Source organism: Hylobates moloch, unplaced genomic scaffold (genome assembly GCF_009828535.3).
Source record: "Hylobates moloch isolate HMO894 unplaced genomic scaffold, HMol_V3 SCAFFOLD_32, whole genome shotgun sequence".
Lineage (NCBI taxonomy): Eukaryota > Metazoa > Chordata > Mammalia > Primates > Hylobatidae > Hylobates > Hylobates moloch.
Genome location: NW_026652307.1, coordinates 1,835,179 through 1,846,604, shown reverse-complemented (window position 1 = coordinate 1,846,604; position 11,426 = coordinate 1,835,179). Strand labels below are relative to the sequence as shown.

The 11,426-nt window shown below is 49.0% G+C and overlaps 1 protein-coding gene across 5 annotated transcripts in view; it reads left to right on the top strand.

Annotated features, from left to right (window-relative positions):
* Positions 1–11,426, top strand: part of LOC116463287 (phosphatase and actin regulator 3-like) — a 271,936-nt gene that overhangs the window by 99,289 nt on the left and 161,221 nt on the right. Inside the window, exon 1 of one of the 5 annotated variants that reach the window (XM_058434534.1) lies at positions 1,682–1,705. The exons of the other annotated variants lie outside the window; for them this stretch is intronic. The gene's annotated coding sequence lies outside the window, so the exon portion shown is untranslated. Of the gene's footprint in view, positions 1–1,681; positions 1,706–11,426 lie in introns of those variants that run through there. 5 annotated transcript variants of the gene reach the window in all.

Below are 11,426 nucleotides of genomic sequence, written 5' to 3'. Positions count from 1 at the left end.
CCTGTTCCTCCCCCTTCTCCTCCCTGTTCCTCCCCCTTCTCCTCCCTGTTCCTCCTCTTCCCCGTCTTCCTCCCCTTCCTATTCTTTTCCCTCTTCCCTTCCCCCTCCTCCCCTCCACTTACCCTCTCCCTCCCTGTCCTTCTCCCTCTTCCCAATTAGTTGTATTGAGGCTGTACCTTGTGATAGGCACTTTGGGTAGCTCTCTTATCTCATGTCACACCATCCCTGGGGAAGGGTACCCCATTGTACAGGTGGGTACACAGAAGAGGAGAGAGATGCCCCCACTACAATGTGCTGGGAGCGGAATTTGGACCTGAGTCCAGCTTCCCCATCACCTGAAGGAAGAATCTGGGCTCCCGTGGTGTCAGGAGGCAACTGCCTCTTCATAGCAAAGCTTCATTCGTTCAGTTCCTGGCTCTGGGCTACTGCCCCTGTCTCTGAGGGTCAGAGAGGTGAAGTCCCCTGCCTGGGCTCAGATGGTTATGGAGTGGGGGTCCTGGTTCAGACCCACGGCTGTCTTTCTTGCCAGCAGCACTTCTCTCTTTGGGGTGATTTTTCCCCCAGGGGACACTGCAGTGCCTGGAGACATTCTGGTTGTTATAGCTGGGGTGGAGGGTGCTTCTGGCCTCTAGCATGTTGCTGTCAGGGATGCAGCTAAACCTCCTACAATGCACAGGACAGCCCCCAACACAGAGAATTGTGTGGTCCCAAATGTCACCGGTGCTGAGGCTGAGAAACCCTGCTCCAGGCCCCTCCCCAGCTGACCCTATGTTCCTGCACCTAAGCCAGCAGTAGACACACCTGCAGCGGCAGGTGTTGGGGCTACAGGTGAGCCTAGGTCCTCGACCTTCCCATCTGTCTGCCACCTGGGTCTGGGCCTGGGCCTGGAATAAAAGGTGCACCAAGGGTCCCTGGCTTCAGCAGTTTTTGTTTTCAGGTTGCATATCAGACTCCTTCTTGCCTCCTGAGGTCCCTTGGGGCTTGGCTCCAGGCAGCCTCCCTGATCTAAGACTTCAGCAGCCGCCTCAGGACTCTGCATGGCCAAGGTCCCCTCTGCCCCAGGTCACCAAGGTCCTCGTGGTAGCAGTGGAAGCAGGGGAAGGAGAAGAGGGGCCCTAAGAAAAACTGCAGTCCCACTAGTTCCTGGAACTTGCCTAAGGCCAGGAGAAGCTGCTGCCATTGTGGGTTCTGTATATGGGATTTAGGACTTTGGTTCAGGTGGTTTCTGCCAGGCTCTGGCCAGATGCCAGCCTAGGCAGTGTCCTAGCAGTGCTGAGTGACACATCTCGGGCACAGAGAGGAGCGGGCGCCTGGCCCTGAGCAGAGGGGAAGCTTGTTGGGGGCCAGCACTTGGTTCACTGAGCCGGACCCTCAGACCCTGGGTTGCCCTCCTCACCCCCACCCCCGCCTCAACTCTGCCTCCTGCAGCATCTGTATTTAAAAATGTTTATAGATAATAATGGTGTTCAGCCCCAAAATGCAGACAGGAGCTTCCTGACAATTGCAGTGCTGCGCTGGGTTGGAGGTTTTCTCAGGGAGCGCAGCGAGTCCCCAGGAGCAAGTGAGAGTGCCAGGGCTGTGGGGGCTCTTTGCCAATCTTGACCTTTCAGGGAGGTTTGAGAGAAAGACTCCAGAAGCCCGCGGGGAGAGCAGGGGTTCAGGAGAAGATGAAGCCCTTCATCCAGGATCCCTCTGTGACCATAAGGTGAGTTGCTTTGCCCCACGTCTCTGGTGAGGCAGAGGGCAGGGACTCTGTTTAGGGAGCCGGCTTCTTAAAGGCAAATGGTTTGCAAATTCTAGCAGCAGCAGGGCCCTAAGAGAATGGCTTTTTTTTTTTTTTTTCCTTGAATCAGATGACTGCATTTGGAGTCTGGGGTGAGGGGTGGGGGCTGCCCCTCTTGGAGCCACAGATGGGTCATTTTTCTGTATCTAGGGAGTCAGACCAGGATCAGACCTGGGTTTCTGCCATAGAGTCCAGAAAGAGTCACGAAGGTCTTTTGTTTGCATGTGAATGTTATTTTAACCTATTACTTCTGGGCTAAAAATAAAAATTCCCCTCAGATGCCTTTTTGTCTCTAGATTGTGAGATCGTTTCCAGGAAATAATAGATTGTCACTGATGTGCGTTTTGACCGCATGGTGTCCTAGTCTTAAGCCAGGTTTTGTAAAAACTCAAAGCAAAGGTTTCCCACAGTGGAGATTGAAGCCTTCATTCAGTGTTAGGAACATAAGCTCCACTATCAGGAGTCATTGTCCTTCCGGGATTTCCACCACTGAACCCTGGGTGGGAGCGCGGGAGTGGGTGAGCGAGAGGGCACGCTTGGCTTTTGTGTGGTTTTACATTTGGTATCGTTTGTGGACTTTTGGTTCTGAAAAATGGTTTGCAAGTGAAGTTGGATGTCTGGAACTGGGGTCCAAGAAGGAGACGGAGAAGTGAATTCTAATTCACAGTTAATATGGGTCATGGTTAAGTTCTTGGAAGCAACATTGGTTTCCAAAGGTGCCTGCTGTGTTTTAAGCTGCAAAGTTTTATTTATTTATTTTTTTGACCCAGTGGAAAATGGCAATTCAGGATCCCAAGGACTTCAGGAGAGGTTGTCTGAATGCTAAGCCCCCTTCCCTGAAATGCTTGCTTTCTTTTTAGAGGACAGGAAATATGGGAAATGAACCGTCCTTTTGTGGAGTGTGGTTTGCGTGCTGCTCTTTGAGGAGGAATTATGGAATTACGCGCATGCATAACGATGGTAACTACATACACAATCTAAGAATAACAAATCAGAAAAATCCATGGTGAGGTTCATTCAGAAATAATCAAGAGTATATTGTTTAATTAAGGAGAGGATCAGAGGAACACAGTCCCGGAGCCAGCATTTCGCTTGTCACCTAGGTGCAACTCTCAGCAGAAGTAAGCATTCCCACTAAGATGCTCTGAAAATCTACTGCTGTTCAATCTCACAACTTTTACCCCACAAGCTGAAATCATAGGCCAGTATGAAAATGCGTTCTTTCTTCCCCATACATTTTCTTCTGTTCCTGAGCCAAGCCCATAGGTAGCTTGGCAGTTTGCAATTCTCTGTCTACACGGAATAGATACAGATTTTTTTTTCCTGTATGTTTTGGGTATTAACTCTTTGGTTGCCAAGCTGTCGAGCCCTGAGTCTATATCATACACCTTCAGTCTGTGGCTTACAGGGCTTCAACACATCGTTGTTATATAATGCAGTAGTTTTGCTTGTGGGGTGACTGTTCATATCGTGGATGCTCAGAAAATTCTGTTTTTAAAGTATAAAATACCACTCTTCGGAGCAGCCTGCTCACTCCTGCCTCCCCGGGAGCCACACGCTTTGCACCGTGGAGTTGTTGGCATGAAGGCACATGACATATGGACGGGAGCGCGTTCCTCCTGTCTAGGGCCTCTCAGGACCCGAGGAATGGCTGGAGGCAGTTTCTCTCCAGTCCTGAGGTTGATGATCCGGTGGTGCTGAGCCTGTGCTGCTATTTTTAGCTTCCTTTCTTCCCTGCATCTTGACATAATTCGACATGTCGCAGCTGAATCTCATCTATTTGCAGAGCTTACCGTGTTTTGTAATCTGTGTTTTGTGGGGCAGAAATAGTCCTTGCTGGAGCATATTATATCATTATTATTCAGGGAGAAAGTTATGATACTATCAATTAACTTTAAAGATGCAAAACACAATTGATCCTTTGATTTTCTTTCTACTGCTAATTTCCTGGCTGGGAGCACCTGGCGGGTAAGCACTCCTCCTCCTTCTGCTGGACCAGAAGGCAGCAAGCAGTGGTTCTCATATCTTGGGAACCTGTATCAGAAGCACCTGGAGGGGCTGTTACAAAGGCGATTGCAGCCCCACTGGCAGAGTTTCTGAGTTAGCAGGTCTGGGTGGGGTGGGGGGCAAGTAATGTGCATCTCTCACAAGTTCCCAGGTGATGCTGACGCCGGTCCAGCACTACACTTTGAATCACAGATGGAGATCACGGCAGAGGGTTGGTAAATATTTAGGGGGTGGACGATGCCTACATGCAGAGAGCCAATTTAAGAAATATACAGATGGCGGAGCAGGAGATTTTCAGTTGTTGTGTATCCTGTCCACGTGGTTGAAGATGGACTTGATTGAAAAAGAAATTAAAGTTGAAATAAAATTAGCTGACTGAGAGGATGGCTCCTGACAATGTCCAATGCTGTAATGTTATTTAGGGAAGATGAAGCATCACGACTCAGACAACTTACTTTGAGATGGCCAACAGCACACACAGACATAAATGAAGTGCATGCACATGCACACACACGGAACTCAGCAAAATATTAATTGCGGAAACAATGGGTGTTGATACTACTCTAATTTCATACTATTTCTATTTCTAATACTTTTCTGCATAATACACATCATATTAACATGGTAAACACAATAATAGGGCTTAGGACAGCTTTTCTTGTGTGTGTGCTTAATAGTAAATCAAGATCACCCACATGTTCACAGCTGTATTGCTCTGGGTGGCGCGGGCATCGGTACTGTATTAGTCCATTTTTACATTGCTGATACAGACATACCCAAGGCTGGATAATTTATAAAGAAAAAGAGGCTTAATGGACTCACATTAAGCCTCTGGGGAGCCCTCACAATAATGGCAGAAGGTGAAAGGCATGTCTTACGTGGCAGCAGACAAGAGAGAATGAGGACCAAGTGAAAGGGGTTTCCCCTTGTAAAACCATCAGATCTCATGAGACTATTCACCACCACAAGAGCAGTATGGGGGAGACTGCCCCCATGATTCAGTTACCTCTTGCTGGGTCCCTCCGGCAACACGTGGGAACTATGGGAGCTACAATTCAAGAAGAGATTTGGGTGGAGACACAGCCAAACCGTATCAGGCACACGCATCGCTTTAGGGAGTTCTCATTTCCTTCCATTCTCCCTGATCCTTTATCTCCTTGTTCTTTCCTCCTTTCCCTTCCCTTCTCTTTCACTCCCTCCTCCCTGGCTTCCCTCTCTTCTGCTCTCCCTCCCTCCCTCCTTCCTTCTTCCTGGCCCCTTCTCCTGTCTTCTGGTGACTCTGGGTCAAAGGACTCTGGTCCAGAAGGGTTCCATGTGGGGATGTGTTGTGCTGAACCCCTATTAACCTCAGTAGGGAAGTTACCAGGTTCAAGAGGCCAAAGAAGAGACCTGGAGCCAGCAAACAAGACATGCAGTTTTATTAGGGACTTACATGCAGGGGAGAGAGTCCAGTGGTGGCAGGTTGAAGAGAACTATCTTAACATATAGAAATGGTCCAATGCTGGCAGGCTGGACAGGAGAACTGCCTTAATGTTCGGAAATGGTCCAGTGGTGGCAGGCTGGACAACATATCCACCTTCTTACAGTCTAGTGGCAGCAGACTGGGCAAGAAAACCACAACTGCAACCGCCTGCAAACATCATGCAGTTTACACGGCATTTTCATTTAGCACCCTCCCCCTAACAACCTCCAACTGGCAACCTTCATGTAACCCAAGCTTGTCCAACCCAAGGCCTGTGGGTCGCATGCAGCCCGGGATGGCTTTGAATGCGGTCCAACACAAATTTGTAAACATTCTTAAAGTGTTATGAGATTTTGTTTTTTAGCTCATCAACTATCACTAATGTTAGTGTATTTTATGTATGGCCCAAGACAATTCTTCTTTTTCTAATGTGGCCCAAGGAAGCCAAAAGATTAGACACCCCTATAGTAACCCAAAACTCGGGGCCTCAATCCCCTGTACAGCCCATGTTCCACACGACAGGCCGGAGGCTCAGATGTTTATGGTAGATAGGAACAGATCTCTGGGTGGGCCACTCCAGGATTCCCTAGTTTGGAACACACATTCAGGTGCATCTGTCATACAGGGTCATTCTAAGGGTGTGCTTAAAATATTGATGTCAGGTGTGTTTACCCTGCAGGATGCTGTGGCATATGCCCAGGAAAAAGTTGAATCATGCCAGTTATCAGTTTCCCAGGGTTTTCAGGCTGCCACCTTGTTTTTTAAATAAAGTTTTATTGGAACACACTCACACCCATTTACTTACACACTTCTCTAGCTGCTTTCCAGCAGCATAGCTGAGGCAGAGACCATAGATCCACACAACTGAAAATATTTACTTCTGGCCTGTTGCAGAAGAAATTTGCCCATCCTGATTTGTTTCTGTGGGCTGGCTCTCTTGGAGATTCCACACGTACACACATGTGCATACATACTCATACTAAGGACATGCAGCAAGATGTTAAGGGTTGTGGAGTCTAGAGTACATGTGATTGTTCATTGTACTATTTTTTTCTACTTTTTCACGTGTCCAAAAATTTGTAAAACATTTTGATGACTGTGGCAGTGACCACCCCAGGGTCTCTAAAGGAATGCTACAGGGGTCCAGCCCAGGTTCTCAGTCTTCAACATTTGCCTCACCCACTTGGCAGGTTAATCAAATGGGTAGATGACACAAATCAATAAAAGCATTAACAAAGCCTCCCATATATTCAAGAGCCAAACAGATATCTCAACAGACTGTTAGGGAGGCTGAGTCAACCAGGAGAAGTTTAATGTTCATAAGCTTCAGGTATCCAGCTCAGATTTACAGAGATCTTTGCCCAGGTCCTGCAAGGAGCAGACTTTGATAGGAATCAGGACTCTGGGCCAGGCACGGCAGCTCACTCCTGTAATCTCAGCACTTTGGGAGGCCGTGGAGGGCAGATCACCTGAGGTCGGGAGTTTGAGACCAGCCTGACCAACATGGTGAAACCGTGTCTCTACTAAAAATACAAAATTAGCTGGGAGTGGTGGCACATGCCTTTAAACCCAGCTACTCGGGAGGCTGAGAGAGGAGAATCATCTGAACCAAGGGGGCGGAAGTTGCGGTGAGCAGAGATTGCACCATTGCCCTCCAGACTGGGCAATAAGAACGAAACTCCATTTCAAAAAAAAAAAAAAAAAAGAAAAAATTAATCGGCTTCTTGGCCGGACGCGGTGGCTCATGCCCGTAATCCCAGCACTTTGGGAGGCCGAGGCAGGTGGATCACTTGAGGCCAGGAGTTCAAGGCCAGCCTGGCCAACGTGACAAAACCCTGTCTCTACTAAAAATACAAAAATTAGCTGGGTGTGTTGGTGGGCACCTGTAGTCCCAGCTACTCGGGAGGCTGAGGCAGGAGAATTGCCCAAACCCAGGAGGCGGAGGTTGCAGTGAGCCAAGATCATGGCACTGCACTCCAGCCTGGGCAACAGGGTGAGACTCTGTCTCAAAAACAAAAACAAACAAACAAAACAAAACAAAAAAAAAAAAAAAAGAAAGAAATCAGGCCTCTTAACGGAACCAAAGTCTACGGGGTCCCTGGAGTGTGTGCAAACTGTTCCAGTCACTGGGACATCAGTGTGCAAAGCCTCCTGGAGCTTAAGTGCTAGTGGAAGAGGACAGTGAATGGCACCTATAACTAGTAAGGGATCGTCCTGCATGTTAGTAATAAGTGTTGTGGGAAATGAACAGGAGAAGTAGGGGGAGGTAAGAGAAGGTATAAATGTGGTGGGCGGTAGACAATTGAGTATTACATGGAGTGTCAGGATTGGCATCATTACGGAGGTGACATTTGAGCAAAGCCGTGAAGGTGGTGAGGAAGTGAGCCACATGGATATCTGAGGCAAGAGCCTTTGGGGCAAAGAGAACCTTCAGTGAAGACACCCCAAGTAAGAGCCTGCCTGGTGGGTTCCAGGAACAGGGAGGAGGAGCCCGTGGTGGCTAGAGTCACATGAGAATGCTGGGGAGGGAGACGGGAGAGAAGCAGGGGCATTGTAGGGAGGGGCCTCTGCCAGCACTTGGGCTTTTGCTCTGAGTGTGATGGGGGGCGCCATTGGAGGGTTTGAGATTTAATTATGATTCATCAAATAACTTGGGAACAGGCTAGTGTCCAGGGGGGCTGACCAGCCTAGCAGTCATTGCTGCAATCCAGGCGGGAAGTGATGCTAACTGGCCACAGTGAGGGTGTGGACGTGGGCACTTCTAGAGGGTGGAATGATGCAGTTGGCTGAGGGAGCAGATGGGGAAACAGGGACAGTGGAGTTTCAAGGGAGGACTCTCAGGTTCTGTCCTGAGTACCAGAAGGATAGAGCGTTGGTCCCGGCCTACGAGAGGAAGGCCGTGGTGGAGCAGGTTTCAGGGAGAGAGCAGTTCAATTTTGGCTCCAGTGAATTTGGAGCATCTATTTGACATCCGTGCAAAGATGACAAATTGGCAATTGGCTGCACAACTCTGTACTTGGGAGAGAGGTTGGGGCTGAAGCTGTGCATTTGGGAGGCCGCAGCTGAGCAGAAGCTGAATGCGCTCTCTCCCTAACTTAGTCATTTGTCTGCCACCTGTAGTCTAATTTGCCAAATACTTTCTTTTAAACCAGCTCTTTTTTTTTCTTTTAATTTAAACTCATTTTAAAAGGATATCTATGTTGCATTTTTAAGTAGAAATCCAATATTGCTTACCTTTGATAAAAGGTAACCATAAAATAAAACAATGACAACAAAACAACATTTAGTTCAAGTTAGGCATAGTCTCTCACTAAGGATTTCGAGCCAGAGGGTCCTCTGTATTAACCAAACACAGAGCTCAACAAGTGTCAGATGCCAGGGTCGTCACAATACCAAACTAAGACTCTCCTCTTGAAGTTCTTGGAAGATTGGAGGGAAATTGGCAAGAAATTAGCTTCTGTTGCTTTGTCCTGGGTCCATGAATCCCTTAAAGTCCCCTTTTACCCTCTTATGTGCCTGGCCCGTAGGGAGATGCTGAGCTGAGCAGCCGTTATAGTGGGTAAAAGAAGGAAGCTTGGGGTCCAGCTTGACCCTCTGCTAGAGGTTGGGTTTGCTTTAGGACCATGTATTTTCTGAAAGGCAAACAGCAGTTTGCAAGAACGCAGAGAGGGGCGATGGCTGTTTATTCTAGAACAGACTTGGGGGATGACAACCTTGGAAAGAAAGGGTGGGATTTTTCCTGCATGGTTCTAGGATGTGGCCCTGCAGCCAGCTGGGAAGGATAAAAGGATACAAGTGGGTTGGTTTCACTTCCCTCTGGGCACAGACTTTCTCTCTGAGAATTCTCATTGGGGCTCATATATTTTAAATTAAGTAGTCTGCTCCTGAATCATCTTTCTCTGGAGCTGTTTCTTTTTTCAGTTTATATATTGGGGTCCCTTTTTGACATTATAGGCTTTCCTCAAATGCCTGGTGAGCCAGGATCGACCTTGTTCATTGCAGAATGAAGCCGCAAAGAGCTGGTGTGTGCTCACGGTGTGTTTTAGCTGGTGGGTTTTGTTTCAGGTTGCCCGGGCCTGGAGGTGGCCTTGGTGCAGAGGGTCCTTTGCAGAACCTTCTCTTTGTGGCTGGTCTGGAGGCAGGCAAGGATGCCCCTGTACTTTTTGCCTGGAGATGGGAATTGTCCATGTTATCTGCAATCCACCCTAGGCTGATGGTGAGGGAGGGAGTCTGCTGTCATAGGAAGCATGTAAACAGACTCAGGCTTCTCTCAGCACGAGAAGGGATTTTGGATATCTGAGGTCCTTCCTACTGTGGGTTTGCAGTTTCCCTCCACAACCTCACCCACAGGAATCCGGAAGTGTCTGATGCCTTTCCTGGGCTGGCAGCCCCTGGAGAGGCGGATCTGCTGAGCTGTTATGACATCGTGCCCACAACTGTGCAGGCATTTGGGAGATGCTCTGAAAATGCCAGATGAAGGGCTGTGAGGATGAAAGAATCTGCTGCTGAACACACACTGCTGGGCTCCAGGCTACTGAGCCCAACTCATTGCATGGCCCAGCATGGCCCGTGGCTCAGCACGTCCCATGGCTCAGCACGTCCCGTGGCTCAGCTCTCACTCCTTTGCTTCTGCAGGTCCATTGGTCTGGTATGTCCTCCCCACTCTTCCTAAGTTCTCTGAATTCTACTTGTGCCTCCAGGGCCCTCTCTTTCATGAAACCTTGACTCACCACCTCCACCTCTTTCCCCACCTCACCCACCACTGTCCTGCTCTTGGGACCCTGCACCCCCCCTCCTGCTGGGCCCCTGCTTCTGCCCTGCAGTGCTATGGCCCCCTTCCTGCCCAGCAGCTGGGAAGGCATCCTGAAGTGCATATGAGATCTTGCCCTGTCCCTGCCTCCCATTGCCCCTGGACCACAGCCTCTGAGATCCTGCCTGCCTTCCTCATCTTGTCTTCCATTCCTGGGGAACAGTGGCCACATAGCCAGGTGGCTGGCAACATGGACTTGGGAGACCCTACCAGCCTGGGTTTGAACACTGGCTCTACCGCTTGCTTGCTTTGTGACTTGGTTCCTCATTTTCCTCATCTGTAAGACGGTGGTGTTGAAAGGACCTGCCTGGTAGGGTTGTTCTGAAGGTTGAGATATTCAAGTGCTGTGAACACCACCCAGCACAAGGTTGGTGACTGCTCCAGGAGGGTTCACTGCCGCCATTGCCATTTTCCTGTTGATCCCGGAGTTCCGGCCACGCTGGCCTCTGCTCACGTTGCTGGAACTTGTCAGACCATCTCCCACCTCAAGGTCATTGCCTCTGCCATGCTGTCTCAGGACACTTGTCCCCTGCCTTACCATTCGGTCAGCCCATTATCCTTCGGGCCTCAGGTTGAATGTCACCTGCTGAGAGCAGCCCTCTCTGACCATCCTTTTAGAGTGGCTTCCCCACCTCACATTCCCCATTACAGTCTGGCCTGATTGTATCTGCCAGTGGGTTCTGCTTCCCCCAACCAGAACTTGCCCATCATGAGGGGGCAGCCTTGCCTGTTGTCCCCTGCACTGCATCAACACTGCCTGGACCAGAGGCCCTTGGTGACTGCCAGTTGGCTGAAAGAATGTAGGAATGAGGCATGAATAATGCAAAGATGCTGAACCATGACATGAGGGACTGTTTCATTCATGTGGCATGGGGGTGGGCTCCCGTGTGACGGTTTCCCTTCTGAATTTATAAGGTGCCCACCTTAAAGACAGGAATTCAGCTCATATCTTTTAATAGACCCTGCAAGGTATTCAGGTCCTAGGACACAGCATTTTGTTGGTTATTGAATGAGACTGAAGGGGGATGAGAAGAGTGGCCAATAGCATGGAGCTGGGGCCTAACTGCACACATGTGGTCTTGGTCCCCAGTATTTATTAGCCAAGTGTCCTTGGCCAACTTCATTTTATGCCACAATACCTCAGTCTCCTCATCTATACAATGGGAATAATAATAATACTTTTTCTAGAGTTGGAGGGAGGATTAAATGAGTCAGTTACGTTTAAAGTCCTGGAACAGTGCCAATGCCCACCACATAGTAATTTCTATGTAAATGTGAGCTGCCATGATGATGGTGATGATGATGGTGGCGATGATGATGGTGATGATTGTGATGATGGTGGTGATTGTGATGATGATGGTGAT